The sequence below is a fragment of the Leptonychotes weddellii genome, chromosome 7, assembly GCF_054177405.1.
Source record: "Leptonychotes weddellii isolate Sample4059 chromosome 7, ASM5417740v2, whole genome shotgun sequence".
Taxonomy (NCBI): Eukaryota; Metazoa; Chordata; class Mammalia; order Carnivora; family Phocidae; genus Leptonychotes; species Leptonychotes weddellii.
The window spans coordinates 20858113-20884548 of NC_138375.1; the positions used below are offsets into that span (position 1 = coordinate 20858113).

The window sequence follows — 26436 nt, forward strand, 5'->3', positions numbered from 1 at the left end:
TCTCTGATGTTAGGAGTTCTTTTTCCCATTCTACAAGAAGGAACTTGGAGAAATATGGGACAATTATTTCTGGAAACTAGAAAGCAGATATATTCACAAATTGAATTATATGGAGTATATACCTCTAACACAAATATAGTAAGTATAATAAAGACATTTTGAAACTTGAAAGAAAGAAAAAAAAGACTAAATAAATGCACAATAAAGTGGTTTAAGTATAAATTTCAAAAGTGGCATGTCTTTAAACAGTTACTAGATATATGACATTAATGCCTACAAATGACGTTCATCTTCTAGTCAACTAGGTGCCCACATTCCAGATGCATACAAGAAGAAATGCAATCCTAACATATTATAATTTTCAGCATATAAAAAATGTGTATTAAGTCAAGGCACTGTACTCCTTGTGGGTTTAAAACTTTAGTTTCCATTGATGAATAAAAAACAGAAGACTTGTTTGTAAAGCAAAACTGGACAACTTGAAATCATAAAAATAAAAATGCACTGAAGTTAGAGCCCAGTGTGGTAAGGGATTATAGGATCAGGAAAGGTATAAAAAGGGTCAAAATATGTATATTAAAATTGATATAAAGATATCGTCAGATTTGTAAAAAAAAAGACGGAATGGTACAAATCATATCAGAAATAAATTTAAACTATCAACAAAGAAAAGTACAAACTCAATCAAGGAAAACTGTTAATATGGTGAAACAGCCTTTGAAACCTAACATAGTCTCCTTAACTTAATAGATAATTACAGTGATATAAGTTGCAATTTTCTAATTAACACCTGAATGTGTCAAAAATGGATACACCTCAATGTACAAATAGTTCACTCCTAATAAAAACCAAAAACCAAAAACCAAAACAAGAATCTCTAGCCACTAACAGGGCACTTCAATGATATACTAATGGAAACAAATATCCTGAGGTGAAATAGACATGGACATGAAAATGAAAATAGCTCATTTATTATTATAGTAAAAATTAATGGGAAGAGATAATATCTAACTATAGCACTGAAAATGTTGAATTTCAAAAATCACTATAAACTCTTACAATCATCTTTAGAGAAAAACAAAAGCAGATACTTATAAGAGAAAGTATAAATGAAGCTGAAGCTGTGTCCTTACAGGTCTCAAGTCAATAATAACCACAGCCATAAAAGGCAGTAACAGAAACAAAAATAACAATACCACCACCACCAATAAAAACTTGTTGAATAGCTCAAAACTTGGAGGAGAAATAAAAACTTCTGAGATGCTCAACAAGTAGAAATTCACCATTCTTAGTGATTTCTTGAAAAATATTATCAAGCCATATCTGGATAAATTAGAGATGAATAAAAATAATCATAAATGGGAAAATTTAGATTTAAAAAGACCAAGCCATGATAGCAACCTTCTTAGGCTACAAGAGAAATGCACTTTGGTTTTAGTGGAGGGAGTGAAGCACAGAAATATCATAGAAGTTCAGGTGCTCCAAAGGCTCAAGTGCATCGTCATACCTCAGCTGGTTCACTCTGCTTGGGACTGGTGGCTTCAGGGATCTCAGCTCCTCCAAATTCTCCATCTCCTCCAAATTCTGCATGTCCTTACTGCAGCAGCTGGACTTCAGTTCCACCAGATCCCTTTGTATAGCTTCCTCAACTCCTAGGCAAGATTCATATGTGGTTCTGTGGTAGAATGTACCAGGTCTTCTGCAAGTTACAGGCATCAAAGAAGTTGAAGGATAGAAATGATCAAAGGAAAATATGGGTTCCGATTAATTTGGTGGATTTCAGCTCACCCTGGAGGGGTCCAGTTTGCCTGGCTACCCCCTCTATATGTTCATCTTTCCTCCCTGATAGCCAGATCTGCTCACTTTAGGACCTGTAGCAGATGCCAGGGTAAAAGACTTACATGGTGGACCTAACTCAGCCTCACAATTGTATAAGATCATATCAACGTAATACATCCCTTTTATCATTCATAGTGGCTTTGCTTCTTTGACGAAACCCTGAAAGATTTATTTTCCTAAAGTAGAATGGCAATATCATTGTTTTTGAATACAAAGACTACAATAATGGTTTATCTAATAATAATAAACTATCCTAATTCCCAGAATAAGCTAACAGAAAACATACAGCTGGAGAGAATATAGTGGTAAGATCTAAAATAAATCGATTTCCTCAATATATATGGGGGGAAAGGATAATATATAAATAAGAATATTAAAAATAATGATCTAAACTATCCGTCATGTAAGGTTCCTGAGGAAGTACAATCTACTCTGCCAAGAGAGCTTGGAGAAGTCTTTCTGATGTTTGACTAGAGGTTAAAAGAGAATAGAGAACATTTTAGTGAGATGATTTGCATAAGGAAAAAAGATGGTTTTGGTTGGTTTAGAATGCTATCTTTTTTAATAGTAGGGAATAAGATCCCCTGGTTTACACTGATGGTGCTTCAGCAAGACAGATTTGTGGTATGGCAATGTTTTCACTGGTAACAAGTAATCCATTCTGGGTTGATGAAAAACCCAAAGCTGCCAGTATATACATATATGAGGAAACACATCAACACATCAAGTAGGGTACTTCGAAAATTTCAACATAATTTTTTCTGAAGTTTAAAAAACTAACTTCCCCCAGCAGAAATGCAATATGCTCAATAGAGGAAGAAGGAGGAATTTTGCTATTTTATCAGCTTTGACTTTAAAAGCTGTGAATACTCCCTGAAAATGACATTATTTCCTGACACTAATTCCTCAATCCAAATAAAAAAAAAAACTGCATATCTACTCCTTGATACTTTTCATTTTTCAATTGAGGAGGCTTTAAGAAATATATTCTGCTTACTGTACTTTGTAAATGAGATGAAATATTTAAACTTTAAATTTGCACTTGTTGTCTTTGAATTAAATGTGTGTGCATAGTTTCAGTAAGAAATGTGATGAGCAATATTTTGGCTCCTGACAGATAAGAGAAGCTCATACTTAAATCCTTCTTATAAACTAAGTTGAATTGTAAAAATAGTAGGAAAATACACTTGACTGTAGATTTCTATGGGCAAACTAGCATAGGAAAGAGGAGATTAGAAGAGATAAATTCCAATTAGTATAAAGAGCCAACCATAGGGATGGGATAAAATGGAGTTCAGAGTTTATACACTTATAAAAAGAAATAAAGACACATGACTGAGTGAAAAAAATCTGCCTCTTAAAATGGTTATTGACCTGTGGTAAATTTAGAGGTAAACTGCACTGAGATCCAAGTGATGAGTTTCAGAAAATTCAACATTAATTTGTACCATCTTTGTCAGCTGTAAAATCATATGGCAATCAAAGCTTATGTAAAAAGTTCTTTTTTTTTTTAATCAATCACAGAAAATTAAACTTGCAATGGGCTTTTTGATTTAACAACTTCAGTTATGGTGGCTGAATATATAAAATTTAACTTAATATTGAAACATAGGAAACATATAGGGGAATGCAATTTTTAAATGTAATTTTTAAAAAGTTAAAAGCATGACTCTTATACAAGTATGCTATGAACATGTGTCAAATATTTATTAACTCATCAATGAGGAAATCAATAAAATGATAAAGCTGATTCAAAGAACGTTTTGAAAATCTGGGCATTAATAGTCATTTTGAAAAAAAATTAATGAAGATGTTAAAATAGCTAAGATAGATATAAAACTAGTAAACATCCTCAAGGGCACTAAAACCATAAATTCTGGAGTTGTCTTCTATATTGGACAGAAATCTGCATGTTAGCATGCACTTCACGTTGTCTGGGCTTTAACAAAACAATAAGTAGCAGAGTCACCACAGGTTCATTCTACTAGATAATTAAATAATCCTAAGGGGCTCTTGTTAAACAATACCTGGTATGACATTGAAATCATACTGCACATTATTTTGTCTTATTTTCAAATTTTGGATACTTTTACTCTATAGTTCATTAACAACAGAAGGCATTGGGCAGGCCATTTTAATTATTATAATAAATATAATGAAACTATTTGAGTTTATATATAATTAAAACTGAAGTTACTTAAAACTAATGATAACATATACACAAAATTAAATTACAAATTATTAAATAACTTAAATTTCTGTCTTTATATAATAAAAGAAAGGTTATGCATTATCTGATCTTGTTTTATAATGATGACCATTCCATTCCTATATCATATTCTTTACTTACAAAAACCTAGGGGATAGTTTTAAAAAGTAAGTTAATATAAACTTTGTAAATGGTCACAATGTTAACCTTTGCTTTTTATTGTTATCTTGATTCTCCAGTTAAGTATTCATTTGTAATGCAGTTGTATTTTTGTTAGTTTAGTTTTTTTTTTTTTAATTAACCCAACATTCATATTATCAAGAAAAAGAATAGTGGTGACTAGAAATAAGTTAAAAAGTGATAGAGACAGGGACTAAGGGATGTTCCTATAGAAGTTAAACTTTTAAGTCAGAATTAATTGGTATGGAAGTTGCCAAAAGAATATTAATCTAGGTTTGAACTTGTGGATATAATGGTTAATAATTTTACAACCCAATTGTAGACATTAGCATAGCTTCACTTGAAGCCAGTTTTGTAAGTTATTTAACACTAAATATAAAGTTGATTTTTAAAGGATTAATTTGGGAAGCTAAGGAGTTTCAGCTACAGCATTTGACATCTGCTGCTTAGCAAGTAATAACATTAATAAAGGAATGCAATTTTCTACAATGAACAGAATGGATAGTCTAGTAAATCACTAGATAACTTTACCAATCAATCTCTTCTTGCTCAAGGCTGGGGCATGACTGAAAACAAGAAAAAGAAAGAAAATAAACAGAAGGCTTTTCAGGGGAGTGAAACATACAAGTGAAGTAAATTTTCTTATTTGGATAGAAGACAAATGTTTCCAAGTCAGCGAAAACTACTCATTCTTAAACAATAGACTTTGGTCCCTTTTTTATTCCTCTTCCTAGCGGAACACTTTAGATTGTGGCTCTGCAAATTGATAACCAAGGATAAGAACAAATAGAGGACATTTGCTCTCAAATTTCTTTCTTCCTCTTAAATTTTATCACTGCCCGATTATAGGGGATGGATATCCTAGCCACACCCATGTCAGGGCAAGGAAGATGTGAAAATGTCTCTAAGTAACATTAGTTTACAGGTTGGAGACAGAACAGTTGGAAGATTAGCTTTTCTGTGGCTAGCACAGAAAACACACCAAAGACAACAGTAGAACCAACATGAGTGAGAAACATCTCCCTATACCCACACTTCCTATTTAGAGAGTCTTAAGAATTTAAATTGGGAATCATAATGTTGGGAAATTTTTAGCAACATTTATATACACAGCTCCCGTGCTATGAAAGGTTGAGCTAAGGGACTACATTATGTTATGGATTCTTGTTAATTCCTTAACAGCGTATGTTAAATTCATATAAAATGGTTTGAAGACAAGATAGATTAGCATGCATTAAATATCCATAATAATATTCAAAATTGTCAAAGAGATATTATGAAATAATGATGACATGTGAAAAAGTTCAGAGAGTTTCCCCTGGTGTCAATAAATAAATCTCAGCTTTTAAGGTTCATGGGCTCCAATTAAAATGTTATTCAAAGGGACCAAAATGTCAAGTTCAATAGAAATAAGAAAAAAAGATTAATTATGGCAGAAAAAGCATTTTCTTACATTTGAATAAATATTTCTGCAGGATCTTAACAATATGTCACTTTCTATTAATGGAATTTTATTTCACTACAGAATAAGTAAACTGATTTGATCTCCTTGAACCATATATAGGATAACAATCACTTTGTTACATGTGTATATTTCATGATTCTTCTCTCAATATCAGTAACATTTTAAAAATGCATTATAAGAAACAATAATTAAAGTAATTATCTCAAATAAAAAAATTATCTCCGTATTAAGAATGCAAACAGTTTGTGGTAGGGAAAAAACAATCATGAAATGAGTGTGTTTGCCATTTTAGTTATTTTCTCCCATTTCTCTATAAAGTGGCCTGCTATGGTCAAATGAAATCAGAATTTTCTTCAAACAAATCAATGAACAGTCATTTAATATATTTTCTAAGTAATCAATTAAGTATATGTTTGCCTCACTCCCTTCTTTCTTATTTATAACCACAGAAAAGTTAAGCAATTTGTGGGTGGTCTCAGAGAAGTCACTTTTTATTGCACTTGAATTTCCATTCCTCTAAGAATCCACACTATTTCTTCTTTCTAACTCACCAGTCCTCAGCCCTCTGCATTTGGTGTCATATGGATATATGGACAGTGATCAAGTTGAAAAGCAGAGCAGTGCAGTAGTCTTTATAGGGATGTACCATCAACTCGTTTGATGTGAAACTTTCTGAAGTTCATGAGACTACCAACAATCTTAAGAAAATTAATTTTCAAATTATTATACTCAATAGTCTTCCTTAAAACTGCCCTTATGGGAATTCATCTGCTGATATTTCTACCTACACTTTTACGATTGTCTCTTCTCACGTATTGTATTTCTCGTATCTTTGGAATCTTACCACGAAACAATAGCCTGAGGGTAAAAAAAGCCCAGCATAACAAACAAAGGGACATTTCAAAATACAGTATTTAACTGATAAAGTTGTTGAAAAAACGGGAAATGCCAAGTCCTGGCTAACAGATCCTTTTAAAACCAGTCCATTTTTGTTATTGTTGTTCTAAACATATTGGATGGAAAACAAAATTCAGTTCTCACCTAGTAGCTTATTAAAAATAATTTTTGATTATAAGTCACTTTTGTCATGTAAGACAGGAGGTGTACAAGGAGTTAAGTGACATCGCTATAAAAAAAAGAACTTTGCCACTTACATTTACTTTTTTATAACAACAAATTTTCTGAGTCCAAAGCTATAAAAATGAAGACTGGTGGACAATGTTTCATTCCAGCAAATATTAGTATTTCTGTGTGTATATAATAATTTAATAAGTATCTTCTATCAAATTAAGGAATATATAAACTATAAAATGTTATTTCAATAAATATCAAAAGTTAAATATTTACATATACACAGTGTTTTGATAATCATGTACTGATAATAATTTTATAAAACCAATTGAGGAAAAACATTTTAAAACCTAGAGACTTAGGACAACAGGATATTTTATGAATAAACTTCAAGTTATATATATATTCTGTTGTATGAAACTCTGATTAAGAAGGTAAATATAAAATATTTTCAAGAACAAAATATATTAAATTAAGATGTATTTTTAAGGAAAATTGGAGTGAAATAGAGTACAAAGAAAAATATTTAAACTTTTCATTGAATATTGTAGAGAAAGAAAAAATGCACAAATCACTCAAGAATTAGAAAAACATCAGCATTACTGAGGGCCTCTTTGTGTATCTTTCCCATCACTAACCCACTTACCACAAAGTAAGCCCTATCTTGATTCCCAACACAAAGGAGAGTTTTTTCCTGTCCTAAATTTGGTTTGCACCAAAAATACTTCTGAGTCTGGTCCTCTTATCAACATGTAATATGTTACTCTTTCCTATTTTTGTACATAGTTAAAGTTCGTTCATTCTAATTAGTAAATAACATTTTATTATGTAACAAAACTAGAATGAAATTGCTTAAAGGCATGCGTGTGTTCACTTCTCCAGTTTTTCTATTAACTTTCACTTCCAACAGCATATTATGATATTTCAAGCAGTTCAAGACCTCCCTAACATCTTGGTGTTTTTTAAGATTTTATTTATTCATTTGACAGAGAGAGAGAGAGTGCACAAAAAGGGGGAGTGACAGGCAGAGGGAGAGGGAGAAGCAGACTCCCTGCTGAGCAGGGAGCCAGATACAGGGCTAGATCCTGAGCCATCCAGGCACCCACTCCCCATCATCTTATTTTGTCTCTCTTTGGTATGTTAGCCATTTTGATGGGTGCATAGTGTCATCTGCAAATAATAGCAATTATCTCTTCCTTTCCAAAGCACATGTTTTTAATTTTTTAAATGTACTTGTGATATTATATCATATTATCTGACATTCCATTATATTGGTTTGGTTTGGTTTTGGCCATATTGTTCTGGTGTGGCCTATTCCTGTAAAATGTTTTATAGTACTAGTAATGTAGGCATCCTTGCCTCACCCAGAACTCAGCGTTAAAATTTTCACATTTTACTATTATTTATCATGTTGTAAATTTTTGGGGTAGTGTTCTTTATTGAAATAAAAAGGTCACTCTATTTCTAGTTTACTAGAGTTTATATCATGAGTGAATTGATTATTTTATCAGTTGAATTTTCCATCTCTAGAAATAGTACAATATTTTATTTCTGTTAATATTATAAATTATATTGAATGCTTTGTGGATGCTAAAATCACTCATATTCTAGGAATTATCTTACTTTGTTCAATGTATTTATCCCTTTGTTTACTTCCTGATTTCTTTTGCTAATATTTTGTTTATAATTATTAAATATGTGTTCATGAAGATGATATTTCTGTATTTTTTCCTTGAAATATATTTGTGTGGTGTTGATATCAAAGTTACTGAGGTCTTATACTGGGGCGCCTGGGTGGCTCAGTCAGTTAAGCATCTGCCTTCAGCTCAGGTCATGAACTCGGGGTCCTGGGATGGAGACCTAGAACCTGGAGCCACAGTAGGAGTCCTTGGTTCCCTGCTCAGTGGGGAGTTGGTTTCTCCCTCTCCCGCTGCCCCTCCCCCACGTTGCACACTCTCTTTCTCTTTCTCAAGTAAATAAATGAAATCTTTAAAAAAAAAACAAACTAGGGGCGCCTGGGTGGCTCAGTCATTATGCGTCTGCATTCGGCTCGGGTCGTGATCCCAGTGTCCTGGGATCGAGCCCCGCATCGGGCTCCTTGCTTAGCAGGGAGCCTGCTTCTCCCTCTCCCACTCCCCCTGCTTGTATTCCCTCTCTCGCGGTGTCTCCCTCTGTCAAAAAAAAATGAAATAAAAATCTTAAAAAAAAAAATAAACTAAAACAAACAAAAAACCCAAAAAAACAAAGTAACTGAGGCCTTATAAAAATAATGCTATGTTTTCCTTTTTTTTCCCATTAGCTAGAAAATTTTGCGTAAGATTGCTGTAATTCTTTTTTTTTTTTTTTTAATATTTGGAAGAATTCTGAGGAAGCCATATGGGCATAAGTTTGTAGATTATATTTTGTAGGTTTTTTTAAATAATAAACTTATTTCTTTAGTAGACATCACACTTTCAGATTATCTATTGCTTCCTTTGTTTTGGTTCATTGTAGTTTTTTTAATTACTATTTTTACACAAATTGTCAAATTTAATTGGCATAAAGTTGTTTTTAATATGTTCTGTTTATCTTCTGAATATCTGTGCAGACTTCTTCCAGGCTAAGAAGAAATAATACTAGTAAAACTATGATGTGAGATCATAAAATCATGTTTTGGAAACAAAAACAAGCAAAACAATAAAATGCTTAGAACATATTTTTAAGTGAAAAAAACTTTAAAGTGTTTTAAAACCTTTACTAATTAGATAATTTGTATATAGAAAGAGTAAAATAGATTGAGGAATATACATGCAAAGTAAACACATTTAAATCATAACAAAGTTATCACAGGGAAATGAGATACAATTGCCTATCATTTTGTCCTTAAAGACTTTTCCCTGCAATTTACATGGTTAATATGAACATGAATTGCTTTCAGAGTGAGAACAATGTTTCAAACTGAAACAGAAGCTTGTAATTTTGTTAGATCTCAATCAAAATTAATTTTCTAAACCGTATTTATAATTGCATAAATGCAATTATTTTATGTATTCCAGAGTCCTATTAAATGTACATATATACTTTTACTCCAAAACTTGTTTTTGGAAGGTAGTATTTCTCCAAATCTGTATTTACTTTTACTCTAGTATTTACTTTTACTAGAAAATATATTTAAAAAATAAAATATATTTAACATTATTTATTTGTAGTGATGACAAATGCATGTTGTCATTTCTCATGATGATGATTCACTAACATAAATCAATTGATGAGAGTTGGAAAAGAGCATAGACAAATCACTCTTTGTTCCTGCATACATTACTGAAATGACTGTAAATGAACAGACATGGTATCAGGATCCGTTACATAAATGAAATGTAGCCAACCAATATCAGGAGATGGTTGTGACATAAAGACGAGACCCATGTGCACTTCTGAATCTAATTCAAATGGCTGAAATTATATGAATGTGTTATGTCCAGATTCCCTAGGACCACATCAGGTTCAGTGATTCTGTAGGACTGAGAATCCTAAAACATGGTTATACGTATAGTCATAGTTTATAATAGCAAAATTATACAAATCAAAATCAGCAGGGACACCTGGGTGGCTCAGTCAGTTAAGCTCAGGTCATTGTCCTGGGATCCTGGGATTGCGTCCTGTATTAGGTTCCTTGTTCTGTGTACTCAGCTCATCAGTACCCAAGGTTTTTACAAGCGCTGGTGTAGTCACTCTCTAGTTTGATATGAATCTACAGAGCAGGATGAAACTTACACAAAATTTGGGTTTTATGTCGAGATTGATGGCAGCACACACACAAACACACACACACACACACACACACACCAAGAGTGTAAGAAGAGGTTTATATTCACACAGTGAGAATTTTTGGGGTAGAAAGTGGGAGGAGAGTGTGGTGGTACTCAACAGTTCCTGTACAGGAGACTGGCTTGGGGTTTTTATGTTGTTTAGAAGATGCATTGGGATGAGGGTTACATAGTCTGAATCTCCTGCCAGCACCAACAAAGGGTGCACCATGTTTTCTTATTAGCTTACCCAGATGTGAGGCAGCAGGGTAAGAGTGAGGGACTTACTCTTAAAAGAGTAAGTTTAAAAGCTGTCTGAAAACATCAAAATATTGAGTTACATACCTTACTGAACCTTATTGAACACATGCCAAAATGCCAGACTCTTAGATGAAAGCAGATGTTGACTATCACCCACAGTTCTAGCACAGTAAGCCAGTCTTATCACTGAGGGAAGTTTTATACTAGTGTATGGAGATGTTTATCCACCAAGCTCCTAAACACCAGCCAAGGACGAACTCATCAAGACCTTTCTTAGGATGGGCATCTCCGGCCCGCAACATTAGCTCTTTTTTTCACAAGTGTGCCCTGAAGTTCACGTAGACTACCTCACCACTTCGATGTCACATGTTTTTGTAGTAGGCTTTAGCAGAATTTTTTTCTCAGCTTTGTTCTTCTGTAACATATAGGACACATTCTAGTAAAGATATTGCAGTACAGAGAAAACAAACAAAAAATAATCCTCCAATAGGGTGTGATACACACTACTTTGTCTACCTAAGTTCTGAGCTTTTTAGCTGTGGCATCAATTTGTTGAACATTTTCTGCTAACCTTCTGAGTTGTAGAATGTGAATGCTCCATCATATATATATATATATATACACACACATATATATATTTATTTATTTATGCAACTTATTCCCTGTATTCTTTAGTTTATACTTTTGATGAGAAATTAATTAATGACATCTTATAGTAAGCTATATACAACAAGAAGATAGTTTCGTTAACTTACATCTGTGTATTCACTACGTATATCAATAGGCTTTTAAAGCTGTTAACACCTTTCCATTTAAGTGTTATAGTTTTAAAATTCAACTATCTTCTGATATGGAACAATCAAGATTTTTTGTTGTTGTTGTAGGATAGTTACAATTCTTCTAATGAATAAGAGATTGAAACTATAAGCAAGGTATGGCACATTTATTAAAGTAATTATACTCTGAATACTTAGCTACAAATTTCATACCTCCTGGCTGAGGAGTAAAATTGAAATAGCAAACATGCCATAGTGCAATTTACAATATAATTAGCTGTCGGTAGCATTATGTATTTCAAGTAACTCCATTATTAAAACGTTTACAATTTTCATAATCAGACAAATAATTTAATGAGGTTGATATAGGAGAGTTTTTTTCCTACATAAAATGAAAGACTACTTACAAGTAGACGTAATGGCCAATTTTATTATTTTTATTTTTTTAAGATTTTATTTATTTGGGGCGCCTGGGTGGCTCAGTCGTTGAGCGTCTGCCTTTGGCTCAGGTTGTGATGGCGGCGTCCTGGGATCAAGCCCCACGTCGGGCTCCTTGCTCTGCGGGAGGCCTGCGAGACACGGGGAGAGGGGCAACATGAGCAGGGGGAGTAGGAGAGGGAGAAGCAGGCTCCCCGAAGAGCAAGGAGTCTGATGGAGGGCTCAGTCCCAGGGCTCTGGGATCATGACCTGAGCCGAAGGCAGTCGCCCAACCGAGTCATCCAGGTGCCCCTATCTTAACATTTTAAACAGATTCCATAAAAATAAATATTCATTCAAAGCAAAGCTATTTAGCCTCTTAAAAGACACTGGGTAAGTTTCCAGAAAAAATAAAGAATACAAAAATGTTATAAAATGTGAGAAAGATCTGTGAATAACAGCTTGCCTAGATAACTTGAGTGTATTGTTTGTCAAATAACGGCAGAGATCATCTCACCCACCCTTATGATATCATGCAAGTAAAAGCAGGCTTTCCCCATAGAGAGAGAGAAACAGACAGAAACAGAGAGAGGGAAAGAAGAAGAATTCTCAGTAACAAACTGGTGATTGGTGGTTATTTGTTTCCAGAGTCATGTATAATAAAATATGCTCAGGAACCTCAGTGATCAGCTGAAAACCAATTTTAAAAAGGAACTCCTTTGGAGTATTCACTTTGGTAGACAAAAGTCTTTTAAGAACATTAGGAGTTTAGAAAATCAAATAATATACAATAATAACAATACAAAAAAGAAGGGTAGAGGTATTATTTTAAAAAAAGCAATGACACCTAAGTACCCAGGACCATTAGCTGTAATATGTTTCACACACAATAGCACAATTGTCTTACTCCATCGATTCTTTCTCCTTCAATTTTTATTTTATAATTACGTGAGAACAATAGAAGGAAAAAATTCCTTTTCAATAACTCTAAATCTACAAATCTTTGTGTAGCACTAAATGAATGAAAATATGGGAAAAAGAAATTATCTTTAGTTCTCAAGGCTTTTGACAGACAATGCATGGTAAAATGGGCAGATTGAACTTTAACTTACACAGCCAGCTCCCATAACAAACAATAAAAACTTACTAAATATCTTTTTGTACAATATATTTTGAATGGTGCTCAGTTGGATATAAACAAGATAGCACAATATTTTCTGCTGATATGTTTATAGTAAAGTTGAAAATGACAAAGTAATCAGGCCTGCTATGATAGGCACAGTGCTTACGTTAAAGTTAAGCCAATCAAATCTCATAAGGCAGATATTATTATTTCTATATTACAAATGAAGAAACTGAGATATAGAGAGGTGTTATTTATCCAGATCCTCAATTAATAACTGCTAGAATTTGTTCTCAAATTTAGATGTCTTACCCTAGACTTAGCATTTTTAGCCATTGAACAGATTAAAAGTGCTCTAAGAAGGAAGTGATGAGTGGCAAATGAGTGTCATGAACAGTGTTGGAATATACAGAAGACATAACTGAATGTGAATGAGCCAGGAAGTTTTCATGCAGAATGGCAAGCAGTATTTTCTCTTTGAGAGATGAGAATGATTTAGATGAGCTGAGAAGGAGTGGGGTGGAATTTTAAGAATCTGTAAAATTTACTGAAACACAAATATACAAAAAACAACCATTTGGCAGATCAGTCACAACATTGTTGTAAACATGAAACCTGAATGAACAATATTAAGTCTTGCGTCAATGCTCAGACAGCACAATAAAAAAGGCTTCCATCTCTATATCCAACAAAAACACCTATCTCTTCAAACATAGAAATAAAATATCCTTAAAGTTTTGCTTCTCTTACTCAGCTCTTCATTCTACCTGGAAATAGTTTTGCTTATGTTACAAGGAAGGATTACAAATCTGTTTGTTTACTTTTTTTTCCTACATAAAGAGTATTTTAAATGTTCTTGGTGTTATGTCATGGGTCCAAGAATCATTATATGACTACCAATGCACACCTTGGAACATAAGTAGGCTTCATTTTTTGAAAATAGATCTTTGGCTCTTACAAACGATACATTATAGTTTCCAGAGACATGCAGTGCTAGGTCTGTATTTGCAAAAACTTAAATTAATTCCTACAACTTTGAAACAATAATGATCATAGACTTGTTCAATCACTATTAAAATGTCTATAATTTGATTCAGCACCCTAGGATTGAAATTACCCACTGGCTTTCTTTCTTAAATACTGGTAATTAGTAATTTCATAAGATTTTTTTTACCTATTTTGTTAAATTCAGCTTTTTTTTTAAGTTTTTATTTAAATGTTAGTTAACATACAGTGTAATATTAGTTTCAGGTGTTCAACACAGTGATTTAACACTTCCATACAACACCCAGTGCTCATCTCAGCAGGTGCACTCCTTAATCCCCATCACCTATTTTAGCCATCCCTGTTTGTTTTCCCATATCATAATGATGATTATATTGGTGATGATGAAGGTAATCATGATAATTATGGATAATTAATACATGTTAGGTTTAGTAATTGTGAGTTATTCATCTTAATACTTTACATATATTAATTCAGTCTCCACAAGAACCCTCTGAACAAAGCTTGTCATCATTATCCTTACTTTATAGGTAAGGAAACTGAGGCACATAGATATTAACTGACTGCTCAAGATTACAAACCAAGTAAGCACAAATCTGAGATTTGGATACAGGCATCTGGCTCCATGTTTGTGTCTTTAGTACTATTATCTGTACCCAGTACTATTTATTTTAAATGTCTGTCCTTTGTTCACTGATCTGCAATACAATCTCAGTTAAATATCGTGTCCATATAATGTGGCGTACTTCTGAGCTCTCTTTTCTGTTTCATTGTTGTATTTTCTTATTGCTACACTGAGGCAGTATTTCTATTACCTGGTGTAATTCTTTCTTAATTAGTGTAGCTTCATGACAAGCCTATGGTTAGGAAAATCCATCAACTCTGTTTATCTTTAATAGTACCTTGAATACTCTTGGCTATTTGTTTTTTCTAAAAAATTCTAGAAGATTTTGTCAAGTAACATCAACAAAAGACATTTTGAAAAATGGGATTTTGAAAAAAATGAGATTGTGATTTATATATTCTTGAATCTATAGCCCAGTTTGGAGATAATTAATATCTTAACAGTTTTAGGTCTTCTAATCTATGAATATAGGACATCTGTTAATCCATTTGAGTTTTTAACCATGATTTGCTCATTTTCCTTTGAAATTACTGTGGATTATTGAGAAAAGCTAGTCCAAAGATTATGGGTATAGTAGACATCTAGGTGAATTGCCTTTTAGACTGATAATATGATGTGATCTTGGCTTTCAGATCCATGTTAGAATTTGCTTCTGATTTCAAATTTTAGGGAATTCCTCACTCATCCGACCTCCTGCTCTACAAGGAGCAACTTTTATTTTAATCTTCTTTAGATGAGAAAGTAGGAAGAGTTGTAGATTCACTTCTTACTTTCACAAAGATTATAGCCCTGTGGGATTGCAGTTTTCTAGAAGAATGGTCTTGAATTCAATTTGGGCAGGTGTTTAGACTGTGTCCTCATCCCTTTGTTGTATACTGAATGTTGGAGAGCCAGTGCCTGTCAAGTTCATCGTTTTGTGGCAATGTCTCCAGAACAAAACTGTTCGGTACTGAATTCCCACTTTCATTTAGATACTCTAGATAACTCATCAATGGTCTTAAGAATACTTTAATAAATAACTTAGATACTCTTTTTTTATTTTTTAAAAGATTTTTTTATTCATTTGTCACAGAAAGCGCATGCACACACACAAGCAGGGAGAACGGCAGGCAGAGGGAGAAGTAGGCTCCCCACTGAACAAGGAGCCCAATGTGGGGCTCCATCCCAGGACCCAGGGGTCATGACCCAAGCCAAAGGCAGACATTTATCCAACTGAGCCACCCAGGCATCCCAATAGTTTACATATTCTTAACTGCTGCATTTTTAGTTGTTTTCTGGATACTTAGCCACTTCTTTACTACAAACAGAGCTCAATTTAATTTATTTAAATAGCTTATAGTTATTACTACCAGCTCTTCTTGAATATCTTGTTACAGTTTTTCCTTTTATCAACCATGTGCTCAGGAAACAGCATGTGTTTATATAAAACCTATATATTCTACTATTTATACTTTTTAGGGACATCCTAAATCCTTATAAATTACTGATATTATTGTTTAATATGAAAGGTTGTGAGAAAATCAGAAAGATATGACTATGGATATGAGCTGATTTTTAGTAATAGAAAAAATACATATGATGTATAATACATGTAATAAGGAGGCCTAAAAACAGACACATACAATTTTTTTTTATGAATTGAGAGGCACGGTCTGAAGTCTCTGTTGTAAAAACAAACAAAAGAGAGCCACTTGTGCTTTTAATATTTTCAAGGCCAAAGATTAGTTGAATTATCGCATATAAAATTTAAATAAAAGAAAACAATAAACAGGTTGATAATGAAAGAGCAACCCACTTAGTCTCTCAGAATTTAGAAAGAGATTGTGGAGTTTACAGAATTGAGAAATGAAGAAAATAATCTGAGTTTTAGGAATGTAGGCAAAGCTACAGATCTTTCAAATATGCTGCTAAAGAACTTAATAAAAATATATTTTTTGACAGCTGTTTGCAGATTTCCTAAATTACAGCAAATGAGTTTTAAAAGCCATGTGCCAGATGGAAAAAGGCTCATATTTCCTAAAGTGTTAATGAAGTTTAGTTATAGCAAGTTAGATACAGGGAAAAAAAAAATTGGTATAAGACTTAACGATTTTGTCAAGCCAGCAGCTGTCACAATGAACTACTCCTCTGCCCATATTTGGGCATATTTCCCATATTTGTTACCATATTTATTATATAATGAAATACTGAAAAATGTTCACTTTTGATGCAAGTCAGATTCAATGGATACCATTTATGTACAAAAATAATTCTAATATAATGTGACATTGTATGATTACAATAATTCTAAGAATACATAAATGGTTTCATGGACAATTCTTTTCCATTTTTTTAAATTTTATTTTTTAAAGTTTTTATTTAAATTCCAGTTAGTTAACATACAGTGTAATATTAGTTTTAGGGGTGCAATATAGTAATTCAATTCCATACATCACCCTGTGCTCATCAGGACAAGTTCATCCTTAATCCCCATCACCTATTTCACCCATCCCCCCCACCGACCTCCCCTCCGGTAACCATCAGTTTGTTCTCTATGGTTAAGGGTCTGTTTCTTGGTTTGCCTCTCTCTTTCTTGCTCTCTCTTTTTTTCCCCTTTGTTCCTTTGTTTTGTTTCTTAAATTCCACATATGAGTGAAACTGATTTTTGCTTTCACAGACAAATTTTTATTCACATTGATGACACAGGATCACCATTTGAAAATATTTAAAGGATTGATATAGAAGAGCATACACAAACAATTCTATTCATTTTTGTGTTATCAGTGTGCTATTATTTATATTAATGTGAAAACATTTGAGAAATGAAATAAGCGTTTACTACCCAAGAGTAGAAAATTAGCCATTGATAAGATTGATATACCCAGAAACTCTAATTCTGATTTTAGTTTTAAAGATTTTAAAGATTTATTTATTTATTTATTTGAGAGAGAGAGCACGTGCTCACTCACTCAGGCAGGGGTGGGGGTGGGAGGTGGGGCAGAGGGAGAGAGAGAATCTCAAGCTGACTCCCCACCAAGTGCAGAGCCCAACAGGGGCTCAATCTCACCAGTGGGAGATAATGAGTCGGTTGCTTGACCGACTAAGCCACCTAGGTGCCCCTCTAATTCTCATTTTAATGTTATAAAAAGTTGTCTTCACAAATACAGTATTTTCTTGTCTTAAAAATTGATAGGCAAAAATGTCTTCCTAAAACATGAAATGGTCTCTAGTAACATTTGTAATAAGTCATAATATTTTGAATAAACTTTAACATATGTAATTATTAGCTTTAGTTTTGAACACATGAAGGAAATAAAAGATATTTTGAATTTTAATAGAAAGTTATATTAATGATAGCATATGAAGAAATGTGTTAAGCTTTGTCATAATGTTAGTACAAATGAAAAACTGTTTTTATGTACTCACTTAATATGATGCAAAACCTTTACTAGACCTCACGGATATGGTGTGATTCAAACACAGGTCAGATAGGGTAAGAAACTGGACCAAACCATGTGATTGAGAGTAAACATGGTAATGAGGACTACATGAAGATGATATGAAAAATAGAATATTGTTTTCCAAAACCAAACATAATAGGATGTTTACAGTGCTACTGTTAAGCAACTTATCTATATTATGTAATCACTGAATACGTGAAATTGGTGAAGGCAGAGCATTCTGTAATTAGAGAAAAACACTGTTGACTACTATCAGTAAGACATAAGGATGTTCTTGAGCTTGACTATTGAGAAAGACAGATTCATAAATCTTATTTTTTATTTAATGTAATTATAAATATATTAATTCAGAGAAATTTACATCAATTTTTTTATTTCTATTTTTTTAAGATTTTATTTATATACTTGTCAGAGAGAGAGAGAGAGCACAAGCAGAGGGTGAAGCAGCCTCCTCACTGAGCAGGGAGCCCGATGAGGGACTGAATCCCAGGACTCTGGGATCATGACCTGAGTCGAAGGAGACATTTAGCTGACTGAGCTACCTAGGAGTCCCTATTTCTATGTTTAAATGTATTAGAAGCATTGAAATTTATTATGAAATTTATAGTAAGTTTTTACTGAAAATCAAGGATTATATGAGATAGATGATAATTTGTTTTTACCCTTTAAATGTATGTTTATGTGAAATACGGCAATCTCTTGAATTCCACATACTGCATCAACCACATAGATAAAACAATCTTCCAAGGATAGGAGTATACTAAGACAAGGAATGATGCTGTCAAAGCTTGGCACATCCACCAGAATATATTGATATATGTGATATCTAAATGAGGCAATCTTCTTTTCCTCAAATGTTTAGGGAAAGGATGTTATCCAAATTGACTATCCTCTTTTGGCTAGCTATGCTCTAAGGGAATTTTAGAATTATTTAAATCCACTGAAATGCTTAATTCAAAACAACATCGGTTACTTGGGAGACATTTGAAAGTTTCAGTTTTCATTAATGATATACTAGATGCAGACATAAGAATACCTAAAAATTTATTAATAGAAAACCAGCAGGATTGTTGAGAAAAGCTGATGGATTCTGTAGATTAACCGCAGACCCTCACCTTTTGAATAAAGGGGCGCCTATAATAGCATCAGATGTGCCTGATATGATACTAATTAACTCCGTTAAGGGAGAATGGTATTTTGTGATGGCCTTAACTCATACTTTCTTTTCAATTTATATTTCAGAAACACACCGGAGCCAATTTGCTTTGATTTGAGATAGAATGAGCTACATATTTATTGTTCTCCCACAGGGACATTTACATTTTTGTGCGTATTGACACTACCTGGTAAGACTTAGGTTTGGTTTAATTGAAAACTATTGTTATTCATTATATTGAGGATATAATGTCGATATCTTAACCTGAAGATTAAGGTGGGAATGAATTAAAATACCTGATTATTGATATAACTACTAGGGAGATGTTGATTAATGTAAGTGAAGTACAGGACCCAGGACAAACAGGAAAATTCCTACTTATTACTTGGGCTAGAACAACTTAAGAGATTTGTCAATCAGCCAAAAATATTTTTTTGTTTCAACTTAAGAGATTTGTCAATGAGCCAAAAATATATATATTTTTTTCCAGTTCCAAAATCAAAAGAGGATGTAGAAAGACTGATCCAGTTGTCTGGTTTCCAGAGAAATCATGATGCATATCTAGGTATTGTTTTAGGGACAATCCACAAAATTGTGAATACATATGGATTTAAGTGATGACTTAAGTGACACTAGGTTCCCTTGAGCTTCAGAGAGTCATTGTTCCACTGATCTTTTGGTAACTGTAGCAGGCAGAATCTTATTTCACGCTGAATGATCTCCACCTTCTGGTATTTATGCTCTCCCCTTTAAATGGAGACTGTGGTTTGTTTCTTATCAATAAAATATGGCAAAAGTGACATCCTGTCACTTAGGCTATGTAAGATCATGACTTCTGCCTCTTCTCTCTCTTTTGTTGGATTCGACAAAGTGAGTGGCCATGTTGGTGAGGCATATACAGCAAGTTGATGAGGGAAGCCTACAGCCAACAGCCAACAGGGGACTGAGGCCCTGATTCCAGCAGTTCACAAGGATTTGAATCTTGCTAATAATGACATGAGCAGAAGCAGATTCTTTCCAGTTAAGACTTCATTTGAGACTCCCACCTGGGCCAACATCTTAATTACAGTCTTATGAGATACCCTATACAGAGAACCTAGCAATAGCAAGGTTCTTGACCCACAGAAGCTGTGAAATAATAAATGTGTGTTGTTTTCAGCAGCTATGTGTGTGATCATTTGTTGTGTAGTAATAGATAAATAATACAAAACCATATATGATTCTGACAATCAGAAGGTATTAAAAGTATCAGCATTATGACTTATGCTGACTGGAGTCTTTGGGAAAGGCCTAATAAGTACCATTTGGTTGTGATGGCTGGGATTTAGAACCAGAAAAATTACCTGAGGCTGCCCCCAGGAGTACTTTCTTTGAAAGGCAAATTATAATCCTTTTTAAGGGCTTATGTAGTGTCTGAAATACTCATCACCTCAGGGTTTATGTTAGAATAGTATTGCAATAGAGAGGATTCGCCTCATCAAGTGAAATGACGTATTTAAGAATGTGCATCAGGGGTGACCACGAGTATTAGTGGTCACATAAGGAAACAGACAGCTGATATGCCTTTGGGCTCTACATTAATTCCTTCTTAGAAGTTACCTGATTCCATAAAGTTTTTTAACTCCAAAAGGAGTTAAAAAAAAAACTCTTCTCTATAATCAGTTATTAGAGGACTCCCAACAAGTATCATGGCTAAAGGTGGAGAACCAACATTCCATCTGGAAGGCAGCTACATTGTGACCTGTGATAGGTTTATTTGGCTGAAAAAGAAAAAGATATGTCTCCTAAATGAGCAGAATTAAGAATGATAATTTCTCATTTCATCAGAGGAATAAAAAATAATGACAATTGTAAAGTATGGATTTATATAGCTCCTTAGTAGCTAATGGACTGGCTATATGGTCAGGAAAATGGACTCTAGATGACTGGAGGATGAAAGGAACCCTACTCTGGGCCCTGTGTTATGAAGAGGGGGTTTCAAACTGGGACAAACCTGTAGTCCTCAAAACAAATTCAACAGCCTCCAGGAATAAACAAGCGAAGGCTGTTATTCACTACTTGGAAGGGATCTCTTAGCTAGATGAGCCGTAATAGAGGCATTCAGGCACTACAAAGAGGGGGAGAGAGAGAAGGAATCTCTTTCTCAAAACCTCACTATCAAGCATGTGCCCTGTCTCCTTTCTTATTGCCTTCTGTAGGATAATTGCTGAACTATCAAAAACTGCACACCAATGGCATAGCTGGAGTTTTATTTCTTCTAAACATATTTTTAAAATGTCTTCCAACTAAAACTATGGTTTCCTCTATTTTATTTCTTTTAAGAGTTTATTTATTTGAGAGAGAGCACAAGCAGGAGGAGAGGCAGAGGGAGAGGGAGAAGCAGGCTCCCCACTGAGCAGGGAAGCCTGATGCATGGCTCGATCCCAGGACCCCAGGATCATGACCTCAGCCAAAGGCAGACGCTTAACCTACTGAGCCACCCAGGCGCCCCGTTTCCTCTATTTTAAAGGCATATTTTTAGATGTTTAATTTTGAATAAAAATAATCCTACACTTTAAAGAGTCCTATATTTTATTTTTTTTAATTTTTTTAAAGATTTTATTTATTTGACAGAGAGAGAGAGACAGCGAGAGAGGGAACACAAGCAGGGGGAGTGGGAGAGGAAGAAGCAGGCTTCCTGCCTAGCAGGGAGCCCGATGCGGGGCTCGATCCCAGGACCCTGGGATCATGACCTGAACCCAAGGCAGATGCTTAACAAGTGAGCCACCCAGGCGCCCCAGAATCCTATATTTTAGATAAAAGAAATTACACTAAAAGTTCTGATATCAGTGTTACCACTACTGCTATTAATTTAATATTTGCAGTGAGTTGAATATTGTTTAATCACTTCACGTGAACTCCCTTTAACTAAATTTCACAATTTTTTGAAAGAGTATTTTGTTTCTCAGTTTTTATAGAAGGTCACATACACTACAAAATTATTCTTTAATTCTCTTTTGGTTATGATTAAGTGGTTGTATAATAACATATTTGGCTGGCTTTTGTCCCAGTTCCTGAGAAGTAAACTCTAAATCCTTGGAACTTCCTTGGTGATAGGAGCGTCTTTGTTATTTAAGGTGGACTTCAAGCACACCATACGGTTTATGCTGAGGTGGCTCAGGGTGGGCCCCAGCATAGTTTGTGCTATGGAGGTAACTCAGGAGAGAGGTTGGCCATGCCAGAAAGGAAGACCAATCATGTGAGGCTTAGGGCTTTGTGTTACATGATATCAGCCAGAGCTCTAAAGAGTGGAGAAGAGCTGGAATTTCAGTTCAATAGCATGACCAATGATTCCATCAACAACCTACAAGTAATGAAACTCCAACAAAAACCTTAGACAGTACAGCCTGGGTGAATGTTTCCTGTTGGCAATGCTGTGTGTTAATACATAGTGATGTGCTGAGAGGTTGTTACCTGAGTCCACAGGAGGAGAACAACAGAAGTTTTGTGTTTGGAATCCTCTAGGACCTTGTGCTATATTCTCTGCCTTCAGCTGGTTCTGATTTGTATCCTTTTGCTATAATAAAACTGTAATCATAAGTATAGCTTTTTCCTGAGTTCTGTAAATTGTTCTAGCAAATTATCCAACATGAAGAGGTGGTGAAAACTCTCCAATTTATAGCCAGCTGGTCAGAACTGGTTGTTGTCCAGGGACCCTCAGACTTGCCACTGCTGTCTAAAGTGAGGGCTTGTGGAGGACCCTGCTCTTAATCTATGAAGCCTGGCCTAAGTCTGGGTAGTTGGAGTTAGAAGTCTTTGCAAGAGAAGAACAGTGAATTTCAACATATGATTTTACTTCAGAATTTAAAAATATGTCAATAAAGCCGAGTGAGATATTTAAGATCACTCAACTATGGTATGTTATCTACTATGAGTTTATGTGTGGTGTTTAAATACTGGAATTATATTAACATTATACACAGAACTATGCCTATTAGGTTAAAATATTTCCATGTGTTCAAACTAAGTGTTGTTGTCAAAATTTATCTTTAGTTTAAAACAAATATAATTTGCTTCATTTAAAATTAAGTGTACAGACTGGGGGTTCTAGAGGGGAGGGGGCTGGTGATTAACATAACATAATAAAAAAAATAAAAAATAAAGAGAAAAAATAAAATAAAATTAAGTGTACTGAGGGAACGTGGCAGGAGAACTGGCAACAGCCTCCACCTACTTGCACCAAGGGAATGACACTGGCAACCATGGATAGCACAATGGAGACCATGCAGGGCTCATGTGGGAAATCAGAGATCTGAACAACCATTGGGTAAAGAAGTTTGGAAAGAAGTGTCTCTGCTACCACTGAATTCTGTAAAAGGCTTTGGAAACAATAGCAAAAATGAAATGATAAAGTGCATTTGAATTAGAGAGAGAAGCTCGAGACTCATGTCTGTCCTCTGCCATGCACTAGCAATGCAATCTTCACTAAGGCACAGTCCTCAGACAAAGAAATGAGAAAATACAAAATAATGGGAGCCTGAAGATGATGAAGAAAACATCACCTCTGCGCCATTTGTGTGTCTGTTTATCGATGTGATGTACATCAGGGGGCAGTGGTCTCTGTCATTCAGAACTTCTTCAGCATCATCGAGGTGGCTGTGGGGGCAGGGAGGGTCCAGTGGGGCCACACTGACCTCCCCACAGCTGGAAGTGGTCATGAGGTCCTCTACAGGTTTATGTCTGGCATGGGAATACCTGGTACCCACATGTTCATCTTCTAGTTTGCACAGTAGCCCAGAGAAGCCCCCAATTTGAGCCATAAAAGCTTCAAAGCACTGACATCAGTCCTTTCTGCTTATTCTTATGATCTTGGAAGAGCAATAAGAGATGATGTTAAACAAGAAATTCATTTTGTCAGGGCGCCTGGGTGGCTCAGATGGTTAAGCGTCTGCCTTCGGCTCAGGTCATGGTCCCAGTGTCCTGGGATCAAGCCCTGCATTGGTCTCCCTGCTCAGCAGGAAGCCTGCTTCTCCCTCTCCCACTCACCCTGCTTGTGTTCCCTCTCTCACTGTGTATCTCTCTGTCAAATAAATAAATAAAATATTAAAAAAAAAAGAAATTGATTTTGTCTTCTGGAAGGTCACCTCTTTGTTCCTCATGAGAACAGCAAAGTTATACCTATTATTAGGAGAAAAGGCTCAGAAGCAACTACAAGAGACACAGGGTGAAAGAAGTGTTGAAGGCATCTCCTTTCCTGTAGGAGATGGCTATGTTTCCATTGTGAATAGATGAAGGTATTTCAACATGGGTCACAGTCAGTTTCCTAACAGGCAGTTTAAAGCCCCCAGGAAGAAGCAGCATAGGCATGCTGGATTTGGGGGCAAGATGCACTCAGTTCATCTTACTTCTAAGAGTTGAGAGCACCCTTCTGACATCCCCAGTTGGTAGCATAACATCATTCCAGATATTTAACAGAACCTATAATCTCCATTTCTACATCTACTGGGTCTTGTATTGATGTTAGTAAGACTCTTGAGTTGGGATGGTATAGAAAAGAATCTGCTAAAGGTGGAAAGGAGTTGATCAGCCCTGGTTTGTCTCCCAGTTTCGAAGGAGAATAGGGACATGTTGGAATAATATACAGGCTCTCAGGACAGAAGGTGGGTTAGCCTCCAAGAGTTGTGTGCTGGCAGAGGGGCAGAAATCCTTTAAAACAAAATGAGCAAAATGGAAGGAGTGAAGAATTTGAATTTTTATGTATTTTCCTACCATCATGACTTTGCAGCAAAATTTGGCCTTACAGATGCAGAGAAAGGAGGCAGTCTTGTGGCTGTAGACTTTGAAACTCTAGTCAAGTGTGTGGGTTAGACAATGGAGACTCATCCACAGAACAACCCTTTTGTATGTACATGTGGATTTCACCTATGTCAGCTTGCTACTGCAAGAATTCATGTTTCTGGGGAACAGAATGCTAAAGCTGACTCAGAAAATTGACAATGTTAAGACTAGCTATGCCCTGGGAGCCATTTTTCATTACATCGACTCACTGAACCGACAGAAAAGTCAAGCCTCTTGGTAGCCCAGCTTCTCAGCTTCCTGTTGCCAAGCTGCCCTATTTCCCCCATTTCTCAGTCAACACTCAGATTTACCTTGGGACATTCTCTCCAAAGTGGTGACAGTCTCCATGAGAACAACAAACATTGTAAGATGAGTAAGTTCTTTCACAAGGATTACACATATCAAATCATCATGCTATATACTTTACATTTATTCTGATTTTGTCAGTTATACCTCAGTAAAGCTGAAAAAAGTCAAAACCAGAAACAGATATTGCACGCAAGAGAGGAATGAAGACATGTTTGTTGATACACCTGTCCTTGAGGTTTATAGCACAATTTGCCTCTATCTGCCTACTGTATTCCTTAGAATGGATTTTGAAGCATGGGCAAAGAGTTAAACTTTTTTTAAATTTTATTTTATTATATGTTAATCGCCATACATTACATCATTAGTTTTTGATGTAGTGTTCCATGATTCATTGTTTGCGTATAACACCCAGTGCTCCATTCAATATGTGCCCTCTTTAATACCCATCACCAGGCTAACCCATCCCCCCACCCCATTCCACTTTAACTCTTTTAAAATAAACAAACAGAGAAGAACAGTACACCTTTGTGGAACTTCTTCCCTAGCCTGGTCTGTCAGCTAGCTGGACATCAGCCAATGTGATTTTATCCTTGATTTAACTGTTGAAGTGTTGGAAGGGCCTACAACATAGCCTAACACCCTCCTCCCTTCTAACCTGTGCAGACTTGCCCCAGAGACTAGCAGAGTTCTCCGTGTGATAGTTCTTGGGTTGAGCTTTATCTTCTGCACCTGGGCAGCACTGCAGCCTCACTGTGGAATGGCAGCTTTGTCTCATGTGACATGAAGACCAGAGAGTAGGGAGAGGTTCCAGGGGAAAGAGTAAAATGCAGGTCCAGGTCTCAATGCCTCTGTCTATCAGTTGTCTGGAAGTGGGCCATGGACCAGACAGGGGCAAAGTAAAGATGTTCAGGCCAGTGACACTCAGCTTCCCCCTCCACATATTCCCCTCTGTCTCCAG

The 26436-nt window shown here is 35.1% G+C and overlaps 1 pseudogene; it reads left to right on the forward strand.

Annotated features, from left to right (window-relative positions):
- The window catches only part of LOC115944502 (ectonucleoside triphosphate diphosphohydrolase 6-like), a 40705-nt pseudogene extending 15295 nt beyond the window's left edge, over positions 1 to 25410 (forward strand).
- The last annotated feature ends 1026 nt before the right edge of the window (positions 25411 to 26436 follow it).